Source organism: Pan paniscus, chromosome X, assembly GCF_029289425.2.
Source record: "Pan paniscus chromosome X, NHGRI_mPanPan1-v2.0_pri, whole genome shotgun sequence".
NCBI classification, from domain to species: Eukaryota; Metazoa; Chordata; class Mammalia; order Primates; family Hominidae; genus Pan; species Pan paniscus.
The window spans coordinates 12,567,690-12,590,488 of record NC_073272.2 but is presented as its reverse complement, the minus strand read 5'-3'; the positions used below and the strand labels follow the sequence as shown (position 1 = coordinate 12,590,488).

Sequence of the window (22,799 nt, the reverse complement as noted above, 5' to 3'; positions counted from 1 at the left end):
CTGCAGTTTGGCACATACAATGGTGTTGATTTTCTTTTTGCCACGTGGGTTTATTATTTTGCACCTATTTTCCCAGGGATTTGGAATTCCCTGAAAACAGAGATGGTGCTTCATTCTTCTCCCTGACTGCATTTGCTATGAACACAATAAGCAACATATTAGGAGATCAATACATATTTGCAGGAAAAGTGAATGAACAATGAATAGATCTTAAAGGTGACACAACCATGAACATGGGATTAGGATTCAAGGAAACTTAAGTCATTCTCTCACTGGTGATTACTCTAATTAAGGATAAGATCACTAGAAAGAGTATGGAAGGAAGTTATTAGAGACTTTCCAAGCTGCATAAAATATTACTATTTTATACATAATTTAAATTAATCCATTACACTTTACAAAGTCATTAATTGTCTGGATTAACTTCTCTAGTCAGATTCTGCTAATCAGTTTCTCTGATCTGTATCTCCTTGAATTGAGGAAATGTGACAGCTGACATCTGAGCTTTTGAACCAAAATTTGGATCAAATTCTGGCAACCTGGGTGATATCAGCCAAAAGGTATAACATGCCTGAATTTCAGTTTCCTCATCTGTAAAATGATGATGGTATACCTATTTCACCATTAAATTAAAAACTGTGATAATGAATGTAAAGGGCAAATTCTAAACTGTAAAGCATTATATCAACATTTATTATCATTAATAAGAGTTAATCAGAGGTCATTAGGGAGTCCTGTTTGATTTTTATGTCTTCCTTAAAAAGTTGTTTATTTTTTAAGTTGTTTAACTTGCATTTATACTACATTTTAGGGGGGAAAATTCCTGTTAGGAAGAAAAGTGGTTTTTTGCCTTTCTTTAGATAGAAGTGGTTTTTGGGCCAGGTGCAGTGGCTGAGACCTGTAATCCCAGCACTTTGGGAGGCTTAGCCGAGAGGATTGTTTGAGCCCGGGAGACCAGCCTGGGCAATATAGTGAGATCTTGTCTCTATTTTAAAAAGAAAAGAAGGAAAAGAAGAGAAAAGAAGAGAAGAGAGGAGGGGAGAGGAGGGGAGGGGAGGGGAGGGGAGGGGAGGGGAGGGGAAAGAGAAAAGAAAAGAAAAAGAAAAAACAAAAGAAAAGAGAGTGGTTTTAATTTTCTTAAAATAATTCTTTTGGTTATGCAAGTAGTACGTGGAAACATTCTTATTATACAAGATTCAAATTTAAAAATATATATAAAGTAGATTCATTTTAAAAAAATAGATCCCTCATTACCCCCACTATTACTACACACTCAAGGGAAACCAGTTTTAACAGTTTGGTGTTTCAGTTAATTTTATATCCTTTAACGTACATTTGTTTTTAACATAGCTAGGATTATATATTTTCTACTGTGGTATCTTTTTTCAGTCTTAAAAAATTTTGCCATCATTTTCTAATAAATGGTAGGTTATTGAGATAAATATAGTGTTTCTTTTTTAGACTTACCAGCCTATTCCTTGTCTAAGTTAACTGTCCACAATAAACCTGTATCTTTTCCTACTGTCTTAGAACAGTTTGAGAACATCAAATGTGTTGTGTGGACTCTGGGAGCTTGTTGAATTACACTTGTATTTTTCTATTTTTTTTTTTTTACTTTAAGTTTTAGGGTACATGTGCACAACGTGCAGGTTAGTTACATATGTATACATGTGCCACATGTGCCATGTTGGTGTGCTGCACCCATTAACTCATCATTTACATTAGGTATATCTCCTAATGCTATCCCTCCCCCCTCCCCCCACCCCACAACAGGCCCCAGTGTGTGATGTTCCCCTTCCTGTGTCCATGTGTTCTCATTGTTCAATTCCCACCTATGAGTGAGAACATGTGGTGTTTGGTTTTTTGTCCTTGTGATAGTTTGCTCAGAATGATGGTTTCCAGCTTCATCCATGTCCCTACAAATGACATGAACTCATCCTTTTTATGGCTGCATAGTATTCCATGGTGTATATGGGCCACATTTTTTTAATCCAGTCTATCATTGTTGCACATTTGGGTTGGTTCCAAGTCTTTGCCATTGTGAATAGTGCCACAATAAACATACATGTGCATGTGTCTTTATACCAGCATGATTTATAATCCTTTGGGTATATACCCAGTAATGGGATGGCTGGGTCAAATGGTATTTCTAGTTGTAGATCCCTGAGGAATCGCCACACTGACTTCCACAATGGATGAACTAGTTTACAGTCCTACCAACAGTGTAAAAGTGTTCCTATTTCTCCACATCCTCTCCAGCACCTGTTGTTTCCTGACTTTTTAATGATTCTAACTGATGTGAGATGGTATCTCATTGTGGTTTTGATTTGCATTTCTCTGATGGCCAGTGATGATGAGCATTTTTTCATGTGTCTTTTGGCTGCATAAATGTCTTCTTTTGAGAAGTGTCTGTTCATATCCTTCACCCACTTTTTGATGGGGTTGTTTGTTTTTTTCTTGTAAATTTGTTTGAGTTCATTGTAGATTCTGGATATTAGCCCTTTGTCAGGTGAGTAGATTGCAAAAATTTTCTCCCATTCTGTAGGTTGTCTGTTCACTCTGATGGTAGTTTCTTTTGCTGTGCAGAAGCTCTTTAGTTTAATTAGATCCCATTTGTCAATTTTGGCTTTTGTTGCCATTGCTTTTGGTGTTTTAGACATGAAGTCCTTGCCCATGCCTATGTCCTGAATGGTAATGCCTAGGTTTTCTTCTAGGGTTTTTATGGTTTTAGGTCTAACATTTAAGTCTTTAATCCATCTTGAATTAATTTTTGTATAAGGCGTAAGGAAGGGATCCAGTTTCAGCTTTCTACATATGGCTAGCCAGTTTTCCCAGCACCATTTATTAAATAGGGAATCCTTTCCCCATTTCTTGTTTTTGTCAGGTTTGTCAAAGATCAGATGGTTGTAGATATGCAGCATTATTTCTGAGGGCTCTGTTCTGTTCCATTGGTCTATATCTCTGTTTTGGTACCAGTACCATGCTGTTTTGGTTACTGTAGCCTTGTAGTATAGTTTGAAGTCAGGTAGCGTGATGCCTCCAGCTTTGTTCTTTTGGCTTAGGATTGACTTGGTGATGTGGGCTCTTTTTTGGTTCCATATGAACTTTAAAGTAATTTTTTCCAATTCTTTGAAGAAAGTCATTGGTAGCTTGATGGGGATGGCATTGAATCTATAAATTACCTTGGGCAGTATGACCATTTTCATGATATTGATTCTTCCTACCCATGAGCATGGAATGTTCTTCCATTTGTTTGTATCCTCTTTTATTTCATTGAGCAGTGGTTTGTAGTTCTCCTTGAAGAGGTCCTTCACGTCCCTTGTAAGTTGGATTCCTAGGTATTTTATTCTCTTTGAAGCAATTGTGAATGGGAGTTCACTCATGATTTGGCTCTCTGTTTGTCTGTTATTGGTGTATAAGAATGCTTGTGGTTTTTGCACATTGATTTTGTATCCTGAGACTTTGCTGAAGTTGCCTAATAGCTTAAGGAGATTTTGGGCTGAGACGATGGGGTTTTCTAGATATACAATCATGTCATCTGCAAACAGGGACAATTTGACTTCCTCTTTTCCTAATTGAATATCCTTTATTTCCTTCTTCTGCCTGACTGCCCTGGCCAGAACTTCCAACACTATGTTGAATAGGAGTGGTGAGAGAGGGCATCCCTGTCTTGTGCCAGTTTTCAAAGGGAATGCTTCCAGTTTTTGCCCATTCAGTATGATATTGGCTGTGGGTTTGTCATAGATAGCTCCTATTATTTTGAGATACGTCCCATCAATACACTTGTGTTTTTCACAATGGCACTATCAGACAATCTAAAAATTTTGAAAATACAACTCGTAGGCCAGGTGCGGTGGCTTACACCTGTAATCCCAGCAATTTGGGAGGCCAAGGCAGGCAGATTACCAGAGGTCAGGAGTTCAAGACCAGCCTGGTCAATATGGTGAAACCCCGTCTCTACTAAAAATACAAAAATTAGCCGGGCGTGGTGGCATGCGCCTGTAATCCCAGGTACTCGGGAGGCTGAGGCAGGAGAATTGCTTGAGCCCAGGAGGCGGAGGTTGCAGTGAGCCGAGATTGTCCCACTGCACTCCAGTCTGACTGACAGAGTGAGACTCTGTCTCAAAAAAAAAAAAAAAAGAAAATACAACTTGTAAGAGGAGTTGGCATTGATGTTAGTTGGTGAGTTCCCATAATGAAAGGCACATAGAAAACCGTCAATTGTATTTGACATTCAGGTTTTCAAATCTCATATGAATGCTGCCATTGCCCATTGTTGGAAAGTAACATAAGTTTCCCATTCACTTTTGTGTGAAGGCATTGTGAAGTGTAAGTTCTTTGGAGTGCTGTATTTGTGAGTCAGTGTGGGTATGTAATCCCTATAAAAATCTAATGAGGTTTATTACACTGATGGCAGAATATACTTAATTATTAACCACCTTAATGTTTGGTTTGGTGTGGTTACTTTCATGTATTTTAATTTTATAGCTATGTAAAAACGGGATAAAGTAGAGAACTCTGAAATAAAGCAGAATGAATTGTATTTTATTCTTTTTATAAAAAATAAATATTTTTTATTTGTAGCAAAATATTGATCTATTTTGAAGTCAAAAATTTTTCATCCAGTTGATGGGAAAGCTGCTTTTATATCAGCAAGAATATCTTTCTGCCAATAGGAGTGCCATTTTTTTTTTTAAAAAAAGAGCTACAAGTCTGTTTTTAATCTCACATTTAGTTAAGGAACAATTTTGATGGAGGCAGAGGATTGCCAAAGGAAAATGCTTTCCTGCTGCTAAAGAAATGATGAAGCAGGCACTGTGTTTATTTTTATACCAATGTATTTTGATCCTGTGACAAATGTTTCACCATAGCTTTAACATTTTTCCTATTCTAAACTAAATTGTGTATGTTAACATTCTGATCTGTCTCAACTTCTAAGAACACTAGGATGTATTGTTGGTGTTGAGGACTTTTCTTTCTGGTTTCCTGTACATTTAATTCAATTACATGGTTGTTGAGTGTCTCACATTTGCAAAGTACCAGCTAGATGCTATTGCGTGATAGAAGGACAATTAAGCCAACAGCTCTCCATCTGGGGGAGGCAAACTCATCCCCAAGTAACTTAGGTACAAAGAAGAGCATAATAAGTTCTATAAGAGAATTAGAAAAAAAGGTGATGAGGAAAACAAGGAGGGAAGTAAATTTAAATAAGGATGGTCCTGCAGGTCTTCTTGGAAGAGGTGAAAATAGAGATTTACATTAAAAAATGGATAAATTTAATAGACTGGTATGAAAGTGCGGGGGTTGGAGAACAAATATTCCTAGATAAACTGAAAATCTTGAAATACGGCACCAAGATGACACTGTGGCTGTCTATTTAAGAATGTAGTAATGGGAACAGAACTCCCATTACTGTACTGTCCAGTATGGCCAGCCACTAGCTGTCCAATGTGGCTATTCAGATTTGAATTAAATTAAATACAGCTAAAAATTCAGTTTCTCAGTCACGCTAGCAACATTTCAAGTGCTTAATACCCATCAGGGGCTAGGGAGTGTCCAAGAAGTGGTGGAAAGATTGTTAATCAGTGTATCTCAAACTTTAGCATGCACCTGGAGAGCTTGTTAAAACACCAAGTGCTGGCACCTACCCCCAGAAATTCTGTGTATGTAGTTCTGGGGTAGAACTTGCAATTCTGCTTGTCTAACAAGCTCCCAAGTGATGTTGATGCTGCCAGGCAGGGCCACACTTTGAACAGTGCTTCCCAAATGATTACTGTTTTAAATTTTTGATTGATCATATACTGATACATATATTTTTCAGCAGTAAAAGTAAATTACTAGAAAAAGTATAAAAAATTATTTTAAAAGCTACAAAATTTTAAAACTATATTACTAGATTCAACAGCTGCATAATTACATCTCAATAATATAATCAGAACAAATGTGGGAAAAAATAAAAGAATGCCTAGGAAAGTTTCTTAATGACTACTCCCTATTTCTCTATGTATCTCCATCATGAACCATACCAAGGGGTTCACTGACCACACTGGCCCATGGGCTACACTGTTGTAATCTGAATATCGGCTTGAGGATCCTGCACTTCATGCTGTTGGTAATAGCAATTCCTCGCATCTTTTGAGGAAGAAAATGATGTAATCTAAATCATAGGAAGAGAAACGAGGTGGCAATGGAGAGAAGTAATGAAGAAAGGATGCTGCCCAAGCCAGGGAGACCAATTCCAAGGCCATGACAAAATCCAGGCAGGAGGAACTAAGGGCAGCAGACAGGAAGGGTCAGATGCCAAACACATTGAGGTCATAGAATTAACAGGTTGGGCAGCTAATTGGATGTGGGGTGTGAGGAAGAAAAGAGATTTCATGATGACTTGGTGGTTTCGATCCTGAGCAATTGACAGGGTGGCAATGGCATTAACCAAAATATGAAATTCAAGAAGCACCTGAATCACTTTACGCTGAGATGCAGATGCAAATTCTTTTGTTATCCCTGAGGCCGAATTTATGCTTCATTCATCTGTGTGGACTCGTGTTTCAGAGGTGTACTTTATAAGTCATTGTTCCACACACAAAAAAGCATCCTGATGGGTGAGTGACTCATACACAGATTATTTGCATGTGAGATGGGCATTTAAAATGGCAAAGATAAATGATTTTCGAGCAATCCAATGTACTGTATTAGGAAAAGTACTGTACTACTTGCAGATATAGAAGTGGTCCAGAGTTCTTAAAACACCTTTAGAGCTTTATAGAACAACTTAATCTTTTGATATTTTGAAAATGTACTATTGCTTTACATATGGAAAATCATATCTCCAAGAACAACTAATAACACTAATCAAACATATTGGAATGTATTACCAGTGATCCAAAAGATCATCCTAAATACCACTTCTTTACATGTAGAGGTGTAGTGATGGAAGTCATTAGAAAGCTGCTATTTTAAACTCACAAAAGCAAATGTGGGTTTGAAATTACCTTTGAACTTGACAAGAGTTGTAGAATATTTGGGGACTTCAGCAACAATGAATTAATGTCATATGATGCACTAGAAAGACTCTGAGAAATATTCTCAGGTCACTAAAAAGAATTTGCTGTTTTTCTTTCGTGTTCAATATCCATAACACATTTATCAAATTTAAACCTACAAACAGCAATGTGAGCCCTCTTTCTTTGAGGTCACCATCTTAAGAATATTATTTTCAAGGAGCCTGCACATCACAAGGTATACTCTGGGGATATCACTTCCCTAGGTGTTTGAGGCAAATTCCCATGAAGCTAGGAAAGGAGATTTTATTTCATATATAACTCTTACTCCTTACACTTTTTTAAAAGTGGAAAGTGCATTCATTGTTCATTTCCATCACTGAAAACCCATATATTCACAAACTAAAGGAGATTTGATATTTTAGAACGTCATTTTGATTAACTCAGGCAAAAGCATGATTCTCTTTTTCCCCTTCACTTATTTAAGCCACTTCAATTCTTAATTCTCAGCTTAAACTGTAAACCAGGGGTCCCCAACCTCCGGTACTGGTCCATGGCCTGTTAGGAACTGGGCCACACAGCAGGATGTGAGTGGCAGGCCAGCAAGCATTACCTCCTGAGCCCTGCCTCCTGTCAGATCAGCTGCAGCATTGGATTCTCATAGAAGTGTGAACCCTATTGTGAACTGCGCACAAGAGAGATCTAGGGTGAGCACTCCTTATGAGAATCTAACTAATGCCTGATGATCTGAGGTGGAACAGTTTCATCTTGAAACCATCCCCCTACCACCACATCTATGGAAAAATTGTCTTCCACAAAACTGGTCCCTGGTGCCAAGAAGTTTGGGGACCGCAGCTGTGAACACACAATCTGGTGTAAAGGAACTCAGAAATGCATTGTCACTTCTTTCATCTGTGTTTCTTTGAGTCTGGTTGGAGTCATTGCTTCTCTTCTTCCCAACTCTATTTAAAAATATACTCCTGGCTGAAATTAATGTTTCAACAATTAGTTTAGCTTAACTCCCAAAACAATTTAAAAGATTTATCTCTCTATTTATGACTAAGTGCCTAGATTAAGCTTTTTACTTCTTTCTGATGCTGCCTGCAGTGTATACAAATACAATCCCTACTTTCAATTCTCCACACCTCCACACCCCTCCCACCATCAGAGCCCTGGTGATGGATAGAAATTAATGAGATAAATTCTGAAAGCCACAGGATGGAGAGGATATCTAATTTTCTCAGCTAATGGACACTTGAAAGACTATTAGGAGCTGGGCTCATGTTATGAGTACATGAATAAAGAAGGGCTCTCTGGCCTGGCATGGTGTCTCATGCCTATAATCCTGGCACTTTGGGAGGCTGACACAAGCAGATCACCTGAGGTCAGGAGATCGAGACCAGCCTGGCCAACATGGTGAAACCCCGTATCTACTAAAAATACAAAAGTTAGCTGGGCGTGGTGGCGTGCACCTGTAGTCTCAGCTACTCAGGAGGCTGAGGCAGGAGAATCGCTTGAGCCTGGGAACCTGGGAGGTGGAGGATGCAGTGAGCCAAGATCACACCACTGCCCTCCAGCCTGGGCAACAGAGCAAGACTCCATCTCAAAAAAAAAACAAAGAAAAGAAAAATAGGACTCTCTAGAAATTGTTGCTCTTAAAATTGAGGCTTCCCGAGAGCCCAGTCTTGATCCTCACATTTTACTCTCTTTACCCCTCAGCCTACAACATGCTCCAATAACCTCCAACTTCCAAAATAAGCAAACAAGCAAGTACTCATATACCTCTTCCTCAATCCTTCCAGCTTTAGCCCTGTTGCTCACCCAGCTTTCAAGAGAAATCTGGTTGCATTCTAGAAATTATGGACTATCATTGTCTCCACTTCCCCTACCTTCCATTCACTCTTCTACCTTATCTGGCTTTCATCCCACAGCTTTACTGGAGCTACTTTTGCCCACATTGTTGAAAACCTGCCATATTGTCCAATCCAATGTCCTCTTCTCTGAGCTTTTCCCAACTGACCTCGAAATAGACTTAACTTTTCTGACAATTCCTTTCTATCTACCTCACCCAGGTTTTTATTATATGGCCTTCTCAAAGTTTCCTACCTCGCCAGGCGTGGTGGTTCATGCCTGTAATCCCAGCACTTTGGGAGGCCAAGGCAGGAGAATTACTTGAGCCCAGGAGTTCAAAACCAACCTGGACAACACGGGGAGACCTCGTCTCAACAAAAAGTTATCCAGGTGTGGTAGTGCATGCCTGTAGTCCCAGCTACTCGGGAAGCTGAGGTGAGAGAATCCACCAAGCCTGGGAGGTTGAGGCTGCAGACAGCCATGATCACACTACTCTAGCCTGGGTGACAGAGTGAGACCTTGTCTAAAAAAAATTAAAAATTCCTTCCACTTCTTGGACTGCTCTTTCTCATTTCTTTTGCTTACCATTTTCCTTTGTGAAATTATTTAAAGTTGCTGTTTTCCAGGGTGTGACCCCAGCTGCTTTCTAGTTCTTGCTAGAACTAGATGGAAGGTGATAACCTCTTCCATCCCCTTGGCATCTGCCATGACCTATGTGCTGCACACTCTCAATTCAGTATGTTTTACTCTCATTTGGTTTGAATTCCAAGTGGGTACACCACAGGCACTCAAACTCAACATGTAAAACTTAATTCTTTATTTCTCTGTTTGTTCTTGTATTAGTTTCCTATTGACACTGTTACAGATTAATACAAATTTAGTGGCTTAAAACATAACAAGAGATCCAAAATAGCTTGGCATTACTGCCTTCCTTCTGGAGGCTCTAGGGGAGAATCTGTTTCCTGGCCTTTTCCAGCTTCTAGTGGTCACCTGTATTCCTTGGTTCTTGGTGCCTTCCTCCATTTTCAAGACCAACACTAAGGTGTCTTTAAATCTCTCTAACTACTGCTTCTGTCATCATATCTCTTTCTCTACCCCGACCTTCCTGCCTTACCCTTAAAATACCTGTGATGACATTGGGCCCACCTGAATAATCCAGGATCATCTTTCTATCTCAAGAGCCTTAACTTAATTACATCTGCAAAGACCTTTTTGCCATGTAAGGTAATGTAGGGAAGAGAAAGAAATCCCTTTTCCTTCTACTCTTTTCAATTCCAGGCTGGGACCCTGTTACAAGAGACACATTAACAAGAGACAAACAAACAGATATTTATTAATATATATATCTCATATATACGGTCATGCACCATATAATGACTTTTTGGTCAACAATGGACCACATATACGATGGTGGTCCCATAAGATTATAATGGAGCTGAAAAATTCCTATCACCTACTGACCTCATGGCTGCCATAATGTCATAGCTCAACACATTCCTCACGTGTCTGTGGTGATGCTGGGCTAAACAAACCTGCTGTACTGCCAGTCGTATAGAAGTCTAGCACATACAATTATGTACAGTACATAATACTTCATAATGATAAGAAATTGTTACCAGTTTATGTATTTATTATACTATGCTTTTTATTTTAAAGTATACACCTTCTACTTATTAAAGAAAAAAAAGTTAACTGTAAAACAGCCTTAGGCAGGTCCTTCAGGAGGTATTTCGGAAGAAGGCATTATCATAGGAGATGACAGCACCACGCATGTTATTGCCTCTGAAGACCTTCCAGCAGAACAAGATGTAAAGGTGTAAGACGGTGATATTGACGTTCCTAACCCTGTGTAGGCCTAGGCTAATGTGCATGTTTGTCTTCATTTTTAACCAAAAAAAGTTTAAAAAGTTAAAAAAAATAGATTTGGGAAGCTGAGGCGGGTAGATCACGAGGTCAGGAGTTCAACACCAGCCTGACCAACATGGTGAAACCCCGTCTCTACTAAAAATACAAAAATTAGCCAGGCGTGGTGGCACACGCCTGTAATCCCAGCTACTCAGGAGGCTGAGGCAGGAGAATCACTTGAACCTGGGAGGTGGAGGTTGCAGTGAGCCAAGATCGCGCCACCGCACTCTGGCCTGGGCAACAAGAGTGAAACTCCGTTAAAAAAAAAAAAAAAAAAAAAGAAAAAAAGAAAAGAAAAGAGCTTATATAATAAGAATATAAAGAAAAAAAGGCCTGGTGTGGTGGCTCAAGCCTGTAATCCCAGCACTTTGGGAGGCCGAGGCGGGCGAATCACGAGGTCAGGAGATCGAGACCATCCTGGCTAACACGGTGAAACCCTGTCTCTACTAAAAATACAAAAAAATTAGCCGGGCGTGGTGGCGGGCGCCTGTAGTCCCAGCCACTCAGGAAGCTGAGGCAGGAGAATGGCGTGAACCTGGGAGGTGGAGCTTGCAGTGAGCCACAATAGTGCCACTGCACTCCAGCCTGGGCGACAGAGAGACTCGTCTCAAAAAAATAAATAAACAAACAAACAAATAAAATAAGTACGTAACTTCTCCAGGCAGATTTCTCCTCAGTGAAACCTTGCCTCACTCCCCAGGTAGACTTGACAGCTCCTTTCTCTGTGATCCTGTTGCTCCTTGTGTGTACATTTCTTTGCCCTAGAAATAACCTCGTTGCAAAGCCTTTGGCTGTTTCCATATGTATTTATTTCCCAGAGATTTTAGAGAGAAGGAATCATGTACCTTTCCATCTATGCATTCCCAGCACAGAGGAGTACAGTACATGGCAGATAGTAGCTGCTTAATATATATAGAAAGAGAGTAAATCATTGGAAGTAAGCAAATAAGCTGGTATACCAGTTGCCACATTCTCCACCTGGAAAACTTAACTCATTTAACTGTTTATTTTCCTGTTTTCTTTTTTTTATTTTTAAAACTTTTTTAGAAACTGGGTCATGCACTGTCACCCAGCCTGGGACTACAGGAGTGCACCACCATGCCCAGCTAGTTTTTAAATTTTTTGTAGACACAGGGGTCTCACCATGTTGCCCAGGCTGGTCTTGAACTCATGGGCTCGAGTGATCTTCCCACCTGAGCCTCCCAAAGTGCCAGGATTACAGACATGAGCCACCACACCTGACCTCTTTTTCTGTTTTCTTATCTCTCATTCTGGACAATAAACTTAAAGTTAAGGACTGTGTCTAGTTTATTGTAATGTAACCCCAAAGTAGCATTTAGAACACTTTAGGTGAGCAATAATTGTGTGTGGTTGAATTGGATGCCTTTTTTCATCACTGTTGCAAGAACTTAATTCAAATAAAATGAAATAAAAATTTAATTCTGATGAGAAGCCTGACATTGGATATTCTGACTGTCCTGAATACTGGAATAGGCATCAAGCCTTCTACACTCTGTCTGGATTCTGTAACTAACTTGCTCAGAATGACCTTAGATTAACCACTTAATGTTTTAAAATTTCATGACTTTATTTTAGAAACTTGCCTGCCCCTACCTTGGAATATTATCAAGATCAAACAGAATAGTGGTATTATCAAGATCAAACAGACAAAAAGGCACAAACTGCTACGTAAGAGCAATTTATGGTTATGATTTTGCTTTGAACAAAATGGTGAATTGCTTTTTTTGTGAGTTAAGACTCTTAGAAACCTCTCTTCATGCTGATGGAGCAGGAATAGAGGGCAAGCCTTAATACCTTTTTATGATCTGGATAGTACCTATAGGAATTCAATCTCTTCTGTCCAACTGCTGCTTGTAATTCATGGCTAAGTATTCAAAAGAGAACAGGCTCCCTCCGTTATCTACCTGGCAGGAGCTGTTTGTGTAGGAACCTGAGGTTTAAAAGCCTTTGAAACTATTACTGATTAAATTAGCAAAAGAAATGCCTTTCTCCCTGAGGTCACCTGGTTTTCAATCAATCTTAATATATATGCTGACATTCTTGGGTCTCATTACCCACAACAAAGAATCCATAAGATTGCTGATCTTCAGGAAGGCCAAGGCTAGCTTGTAGGGTCCCATTTATTACAATCCCTTGACAGGTGGAAAGAATCTTACAATACCTCTGTCTGATGCAGGGGCTTCATTAATGTCTGTGTTATTCTATTTTATAATGCTTAATGCTATGCTTCCATTATGAGGTTTCTCAATGTGATATCTGAAAACAAATAATGCATTCATGACTCAATTAATGAACATTGGATTTGACCAGTACATAAAAATACATGGATACCCACTGTTTCCTTTCCCCTCCTCTCTCCAATGCCAAGAAGCAGCTAAAACTCATCTGATTTGTTTGGTCTTTGGTGTCTAATGTGGAGCAGTGTCTAATGTGAGGTTTCTTGGCCCATCTTCCTCTTTCTTTCCAATCCACCTTGCTTTTCCCTTCCCACCCAATTAACTCTTCTTGCAGCCCAGTTAATTATAGACATTTGCTTCTCATATGCATCCTTTCCAATCCCATTCTCTTCTTCATTCTTTTTCATTTCCAACTCCCTTCTGGTGACCTTTAATAAAAAACCTTTATTTGTGCACATTCTTGCGCCCTCTCCCCCTCCATCTCCCCTCCCCCTCCTCCCTCGCCCCTCCTTTATCCCTCCTCCCTCTTTTTCATTCTCCTCACTCCCATACTCATCCCCTGCTTTACTGCCCAATGCCATTCAGGATCTCCAAAAAACCCACTGATTATATAATTTGCTTCTTATTACAAAACAAAGCATTCTAGAGCTGGAGAAAAACTTTAAGATTATCCACATCAAACAGAAGAGGAGTTAGAATCACTTTATCAAAGAAAATAAATGCTATTGAGATTTGAAGTGGACTTAGATATAATAAAAAGCCAAGAACGCCAATCTTGAAAACTCTTGAAAGTGCTTAGAAGCCCCCTTCAGAATTTGACGAAAGACTTTGACTACCTCCATATTTTCTTCTGATGAAAGCTGCTTTTCCTGGAGTACCAGAATTCAAGGTACATTAATTTTAGAAAGTATTCCTGATATATTTTATTTTGCTGTTTTTCACAATTTTGCTTTTTATTTTCTCACAGCAAAGGCTAATGTTATTGTTACTTGTAAGCTGGCTGTGAAGGAACTTTTTAAAATAATGATTTATAAAATATATATTAGGATATACTGCAGCACCTCTGTGTAGTGGCATGGGAATACAAGTGCCATATCAGTTTGGTTAGCATAATCAATACTTATTAGATATGAGTTATCTGTTAAGCATAGGGTTAGGGTCCTAGGTTTCTCTGTAAGAAGTTAGGTTAGAGTCCCAGACAAGCAGAAGCTGGGTTAGAGGTCTGGGCTTCTTTGTTAGAAAGGTACCTGCAGGACTGGAAGATTTTTCATGGCTGTTTCTTTTGAGTAGGAATTTACTTCCTGACTACCTGGGCTGAAAATTTTTTTCTGGCACTTTGTGAGGTCTCTCTGTTTTCTTTATCTGATCCTTCATCTCCCATAGGAGCTTCTCAATTGACTGAGCCCCCTTTCTTGAACCCCTGCTCACTGTATGCTCCACCAACTCTGTCCACCTCCTTCTTGTTGGTACAATTTTGCTGAGGGTAATTTGGAACTTCAATAGCTTCTTTGGGAAACTTAAGATCTCCTCAAATTGGCACCTCTAAGACCTCTTCTTTCTTGTTACTTCTGTTCGTCCTTCTGAAGGAACTTTTAAGAGTGACTCTGAAACTCTTGAGCAAGTTTAGCTTAATTAGAACTTACATTTAAGCTTCCAAGATGGATCTTCCCAAAGACGAATGCTCATTTAGATGTGGAGGTTCCAGAGTGTACATTAATAATCACTCTTGGAGTTCTGTATCTTCTTTATTATTTGCATTTCATGCAACATGTGTTCCCTGTTCCGACCAACAAACTTAAACCTCTACTCTTGGCCTGTATGTGAGCTGGACCTGCTTATGGCCTATATCAACTTGACTCTTCTTTTTTACTTATTTTTGCAGTGGACTAAGGTAGAAGCCACATCCTTGATTTGACAAGAGGTTTCCAGTAAAGCAGAGCAGACTTAACTAATACATAACAAACAATACAACATAATTTACAAAACAAGATAAAATGTAACCAGGGGAAAAATCTAGTACTTAGGTTCAAAAAAAGATCAGCTGCACAACAGCAGAATCAGAGAAAGTTTGATTAACATCAGTTCTAGTGAAAAATATGTGGCAGTATCAGTGGAACGAAAGCTAAGATAAGACACATGTCACTTGGGAACCAAACAGGCGCTGCATTAACAGAATTATAGCACTAAAATGGAAAATACTAAATCTGCTCTTCTCTTCATTGGTCAGAACGCAATGGTTAAGGGAAGAGAGGTAAGAAATAGCCAGATTTGAAACACACAAACTCACACATGCACACACACATAATGGCTCTGTTAATTCATCAAAGGCAATACATAAATTTTCTGATTTATTTTTTAAATGGCATTTAGAGTGTTCCAAGGACTATTTAAACAGCTTTAACAGAACTATTCCACCTTAGTATCTGATAATAGGTTACATGTGCATTTCCTATACAATCTATTTAATAATTAATAAAGCACATTAAATACATTTAGAACTACATATTTCATTATCAATAATCATATCAGAATTACTTTTCAGTTTAAACTAAATTTTTAAAATATTTTAATGTACTTTCATTTACAGTTATCTTTCAGCATTTTTAGAAGTTTTAACTAATTTATTTTTTTAATCCTTCAAGTCCAATTGCATACTTATAGTTAATATATTTTAAAGATGAGCTACCACTCATTTAACCCTTCATATGTCCCTTCTGGCCTTCCAAACTCCCTTTTCACTACTTTATATGATTTTACCTCTCATGTCAAATCATTCAACATACCTCACCTACATATGTATTATACATATATATTTTTTATTTATACATATAGGTACAGATATATAATCAAATCATATGATGGAATTGTTTTAGCAATTTGTTGCTTTTTGCTTTTGAATTTAAATTTAAATATTTAATATAAATTTTAACTCAATTTTTATTTAAATTCTTATTTATTTGATCTATTTTTGAATTTGTATTTAAAATTTTACTTGTACTTATTTAAGTTTAATTTAGTTTAATTTAATTTCTATTTAATTTTTTTTGATTTTTAAAAAATTTTTTATTTCCATGGGTTATTCAGGGAACAGGTGGTATTTAGTTACATGAGTAAGTTCTCAAGTGGTGGTTTGTGAGGTTTCAGTGCACCCATCACCCAAGCAGTATACCCTGCACCCAATTTGTAGTCTTTTATCCCTCACCCCCTTCCCACCCTTTCCCCCTGAGTCCCCAAAGTCCATTGTGTCATTCTTATGCTTTTTGATCCTCATAGCTTAGCTCCCATTTATGAGTGAGAGCATACAATGTTTGGTTTTCCATTCCTGAGTTACTTCACTTACAATAATGGTCTTCAATATCATCGAGGTTGCTGCAAATGCCATTAATTCACTCCTTTTTATGGCTGAGTAGTATTCCATCATATATATGATGAAATATATATATACACACACACATATATACACATATATACACACACACATATACACACACACCCCACACTTTATTTATCCACTACTTGATTAATGGCCATTTGGGTTGGTTCCACATTTTTGCAATTGCGAATTGTGCTGCTATAAACATGCGTGTGCAAGTATCTTTTTCGTATAATGACTTCTTTTCCTCTGGGTAGATACCCAGCAGTGGGATTGCTGGATCAAATGGTAGTTCTACTTTTAGTTCTTTAAGGAATCTCCATAGTGGTTGTATTATACATTCCCACCAGCAATTTTTATTCCATTTAAACCTTTAAGTTTTAAAATTTTTGGATTGCTTAATATACTAGGAAATGACTAATAATCAATTAAAAATAGATAAATGTGGCCGGGCGCGGTGGCTCATGCCTGTAATCCCAGCACTTTGGGAGGCCCAGGCAGGCGGATCACCTGAGGTCAGGAGTTCAAGACCAGCCTGGCCAACATGGTGAAACCCAATCTCTACTAAAAATACAAAAAAAAAAAAAAAAAAAAATTAGCCAGGCATGGTGTCAGGCGCCTGTAATCTCAGCTACTAGAGAGGCTGAGGCAGGAGAATTGCTTGAACCTGGGAGGTGGAGGTTGCAGTAAGCTGAGATTGCACCACTGCACTCCAGCCTGGGCGACAAGAATGAAACTCCATCAAAAAAAAAAAACATAGATAAATGTGAAAAAATAGAAAGCGTCGTTTAAAACCATCCAGACAGCAACAGAAGAAATTGAAAAAATCCTGTTACATATAAATACCAATTTGAGGGGATGCAAAAATAGTTTTCCATATGAGAAGTTTATACTTCTCTTTTGCCAGACTTTTAGCATTTTTAGGATTCTTCTGCCTACTCTTAATTTACCTTATTTTGAGAAACTATATATTAGTCACTAAAATACAACATTCCACTTAAAACAATTAAACCTACAATAGGTAGACTCAGTGAATTTGGCTTCTTGCAACATTTGCTTTTGTCCAATTGGCTTCCTTGCCTGAAAGCTAGGTAGAAATCCTACTCTAAGGCTTTCAAGTATAAAAAGAATTTTTTTTTTTTTTTTTTTTTTTTCTTGAGACAGAGTCTCTCTCTCGCCCAGCTGGAGTGCAGTGGCTCGATCTCGGCTCACTGCAAGCTCCGCCTCCCGGGTTCACGCCATTCTCCTGCCTCAGCCTCCCGAGTAGCTGGGATTACAGGCGCCCGCCACCACGCCCGGATAATTTTTTTGTATTTTTAGTAGAGACAGGGTTTCACCGTGTTAGCCAGGATGGTCTCGATCTCCTGACCTCGTGATCCACCCGCCTCAGCCTCCCAAAGTGCTGGGATTACAGGCGTGAGCCACCGCACCCAGCCAAGTATAAAAAGAATCTTAAGGAAGATAGTTCTGAGCCACTTTCCACAATTTTAAGAACAGATAAAAATAAATAGCTAATTATAATAAAGTGAAGAATTTAGAGGAGCTGTGCAGATTAATTTCCCTCATAAGGAACACGAATATGAGGCACATGATTGATGAAAGGGACATTTCTCCTGGGTCTTAAAACTAATTGACTACCTACATAAACACTAGCCTTGATGAGTTTAGTCAGAAAACTATAACATATTTTTCAATAGGTGATCTTCCAATGAATAGATAAACTTTTGCATGCCTTCTTAAGATGGTAAAATTAGTTCCCTGGTATATACACTGGACTCACCTTCTGCATTGCATCACCTCTCTGAGATTTGCCCAATTTGGGGTCCAAAGTGCAAATGACCTCAGTCACCTCCCAGAACAAAGGACTCAACAACTTGGCATCCCTCTGAAACACAGAGTGAGGAGCCAGTGAGTGAAGCCATTGTGTGAAGCAGGTCCTCAAAGACTAATTCAATTTGAAGAAAGAAAATTAAAAACAGGATAGAGTGTTACATGAATGGGATCAACCTTAAGATCCTTCTTCAGAAGCCAAATCTCACTGTTTTTAGTGTGTTCTCCACATTAATTCATGTAGCAGTGGCAACGTGCAGTTTGCAGTCTGAGGGAAGAGATGAGGGCGGACCCTGGCTGACATGTTGCCATAGAGATGACATTTGAGCTTCTTTGGAGTGGCGAATCTGATTAGTCAGTTCAGCGTTTCCCCTCATTTCACTTCATTACACAGGAAAAGAAACTCCTAAAAAGACTGTTTCATGTGTATTTGTATTTGATTAAAATATAAATATTTTTCCTGCCAATTCATGGAGGGAAATGGCAGGACAGTCAAAAGCTCAGCAGTATCATCTCAGCTAAGAGCTTACACAAAAATCCGTTTGCCCTGATGCCACAATGAATTGAAACATGAAACCAACAAGTCGAAACAAACAGCATACTTCATGCTAGAGTAGTCGTCACTCAATTATCCTTGCCTCCTTCTGTCCAGGCGGTATGAAGCCTCAGTGCAGGATTCAAAGTCTCCAGATATTTGCCTTGATTTGTTGGCCAGCTTTAGTTAATCTTTTTATTGAAAAGAACAGGAGTGGGAAAAGAAAATGAGGGAGTTAAACGTAATCTTCGTTTGCTTAGAAATGTGTTTGTTGATGGCCAAGCCAAATTGAAGGTATTTTTCAGTTCTTGTGTGCTTCTTTGAAGAAAAGAAAGAAAAAAATGGGTCCCAGTGGAAATGGGAAATGCTTTCTCATAGAAGGAGCTTTGCCGTCTCTGTGTTTCCGAGGGCATACAACAGTCTCAAGGCACAGAGGAAAGAGTGAGGACAGAGCTTGCTTCTCCCATGTCTCCCATCTAATGCCTTTGTTTGGTGGCCCTGATTGAATAACACGTATTAGTAAACAGCCAGTAGATGGCACTATATGGTTTACTGCCACATAGCCTACTGGGCTTTTTTTGTTGTTGTTTGGGGTTTTTTTGTTTTGTTTTTTGTTTTGTTTTAAGGCGGTAGGATAAAGAGGGTTTAGCTCTTATTTTCAGCTTACTAGCCTAAGAGCTATCTGACTATCAATTCTGGCTGTTATAAAGTGCCATCATGGGTTATTTGGATACATTTTCTAAATAGGCAGAGCAGGAAAGAAAAAAGTAAAGTAATATATCTCTTTTAACAATTGCATGTCATGATATTGTGTAGCATAGTCTTGGTATCATTTTCAAGTTTTTGTAAACGATAGAAAATTAGACAAAAAAAGTAGATTCCACACTTTCATGTCCCCTCCTACATGTGTGCACACCCATTCACACATCACTGTTGGACAGTTCTCAGAAGTTTGTTGTCTCCATGTACTTTGTTTTGTGGCACCCCATTACTCATTTGCTCAAACAGAAAAGGAATTCATGGAGGTTTGGAGCCGTTGTTATATAAAAACTGGCAAATATGGTGGAATATACCCTAAGAAACTAACAGAAGGGGAAGAATATATAAATAACCCTGCCGGAAATGTCCTCCAAAGTTTATGCCCTGGATGGAGAGTTAACACTGCCCCCAAGGACCAGTCCTGGCCATTTCACCACTGGGGAAAGTGTTCTTTCTCTAAAAGTGAGGAGGAGAGTGAGGGTCCTTTCAGAACTAATATTCTTGTATTCTGTTGAATGGTAACTGAGCCCCCATTGTCTTATCTGCCCAGAGCCATAAAGTCCTTTGTCCTAGAGGTAAATGAGGCATGCAGAGTTGGCTCCAGAAATCATGTGACTTTGGAACCAGTGACACAAGATGATAAGATAGGGACTGATTCTATATCCTCAGCATCCTACTGCACATTGAAAGTGACACGCCCTTCTGACACATCACCTTTGTTTAATGAGAACATTATTTCTTGATTGCCAAAAGACAAATTTAGCTGTTATTCATAATTTTTTAAATGTCTAAGACTGGCATTCTTATTTTCTTGTTCTTTTTTTTTATTTAGAAAGGGCTATTTACAGTTATATAGCCTTTAAATCTACATTAATTTATTATGATTATAAAATCAAGATTTTCCTCAAGCTTTTAAGTTCAACTTAAAAAAAGTTTTATTTTTCTGCTTATATTAATAATACCAGTATCTTTTATATATAATAAAAACAACTCGTTTCACAGAGGGTTTTGATTAGAGTTAAATTTGAACTGAACAATTTAAATTCAAACAATTGCTCTCATTTATAAACTTAATTAGCAAAAATTCTTTATACATGTTAGTGTACATTTATAAAGTCAATATATTCAGTTTTCTGTTTAACCATTCAAGTATCTATCTAGCTGGGCAAACGTACAACCCACACAAGCAAATTCTTTCTAGAAACGTAAACAACTTTTATAAATCTAATAAATACATTGATTTATTCAATAAATATGTATACTTAATTTCATTACTATTTAAACATTAAATATTTCAATTTATTACCATTAAAACTCTTAAATATTTAGATTTTGCCATTTAAACTTTTAAGTCTTCTAGCTTATTAAATGTTTTAAATATTCATACTTATTGAGAGAATTGAAAGGTCACTTAAAGAGTCCAGTATTATTCACCAAACAGTAAAATCCTGTTATATTTTTCAACTTACAATCACAAGCCTAAAATCAATTTCACATTTAAAATTGAAATCAAGGCCAGGCGCAGTGGCTCATGCCTGTCATCCCAGCACTTTGGGAGGCCGAGGCGGGTGGATCACGAGGTCACGAGATCGAGACCGTCCTGGCTAACATAGTGAAACCCCGTCTCTACTAAAAATACAAAAAATTAGCTGGGCGTGGTGGCGGGCACCTTTAGTCCCAGCTACTTGAGAGGTGAGGCAGGAGAATGGCATGAACCTGGGAGGTGGAGCTTGCAGTGAGCCAAGACCACACCACTGCACTCCAGCCTGGTGGAGCAAGACTCCATCTCAAAAAAGAAAGAAAGAAAGAAATCAAAAGGCTAATACATTTAATCATTTGACAAATATTTATTGACTGAATGAATATGCCCATTTTCTAATGAGCCAAAATCTCTTAAACATTAAAAATGTTTTCAATCACATACCCAGTTTGTCCCTATGATTACTAAATGTCTTTCTAAATTTAAAACAAAAGAGTTAGCCCTATGAAATTCATTTATTGCCTGCACTGAATTTCCATTACAGGCTGACTGAGGATGCTAACATGGAGCCTTATGGGTTAGATGCTTAGCCTAAAATGTGGGACATAGAGGCTGCTCTCACCCAGGTTGTGTGCCCTGAGCCCCAAAAGACATCTTTGTTTTAGCGTCACTGTGTCAACATGTGAGTCCAAATCCAATTATTTACCCAACTATTTTTCTTTTTTTTTTTTGAGACAGGGTCTTGCTCTGTCACCCAGGCTGGAGTGCAGTGGCATGATCATGGCTCACTGTAGCCTTGACCTGCTGGGCTCAAGCAGTCCTCCCGCCTCAGCCTCCTGACTCAGGCACATGCTACCACACCCGGCTAAGTCTTATACTTTTTATGGAGACGAGGTTTCACCTTGTTGCCCAGGCTGGTCTCAAGGTCCTGGCCTCAAATGATCCTCCAACTTCTGCCTCCCAAAATGCTGGGATTACAGGTTAAAGCCACCATGTCCAGCCCTACCCAGTTCTTTAATCTGATTTGGGTTGAAATAAGTCAGCTTTCTTCTTATTGTGTTTTTGGCAAAATATTTTAAGAAATTTTGATTCTTCTCATCTGCCTCTAAATATAATTTGAAGTCATCCCATTGTATTCTGAAGAAATCTCAAGTCCTTGTTTGGTTTGGTTCTGTGTCTGCATGGAACATTCCCACATGACCACGTCAGCCGGAACCTTGGATATGTTGCTCCTATAGGGAGGCTTGTGCTCTCCAGTTCACCATAGACCACCACCCCCAGCCCCACCCTCCAGGCCAGGCTTGGCGATTATCCTGTGCATTGTAGGTTGCAGGATCTGTAGTAGTCCCCTACATATCCTCTACCCACTAAATGATGGTAGCACACCCTCTCCAGTTGTGACAAAAATTTTGCTCCTAGTGAGCTTGAGATGACCAACTGTCTGCCCAAGACAGAGGCAGAGCCGATGGGGCCTTTGTGGCACGATTGTTGGTCTTTTTCTTATGTCCCATCAGTACCCTCAGGGCTGCACCCTGCCTGTCTCCCCTTGGGTGTTTGAGTGTATTCTCCCTGCTCAGACCCTAAGGCAAGAGGTTCTGTTTCTGAGATTTGAGCTTCATTTTGGTTTTGGTTCTTTCTTTCTTTCTTTCTTTCTTTCTTTCTTTCTTTCTTTCTTTCTTTCCTTTCTTTCTTTCTTTTTCTTTCTTTCTTTTCTTTCTTTCTTTTTGTCTTTTAGCATCCATGATATTAGACAGCATACTTCCTAGATGAAAGAGTTTTGTGTCAGCTTTTAGCTTTTTATTAACAATTGTTACACAAATTCTGCTTTTAAAAACATCCATTTATTTTCATATGGTATTGGGAAGTG

The 22,799-nt window shown here is 38.6% G+C and overlaps 1 protein-coding gene across 3 annotated transcripts in view; it reads left to right on the top strand.

Moving 5' to 3' along the window:
- MID1 (midline 1) overlaps positions 1 to 22,799 on the top strand; it is a 388,014-nt gene that overhangs the window by 45,323 nt on the left and 319,892 nt on the right. The gene's annotated exons all lie outside the window — the stretch shown is intronic.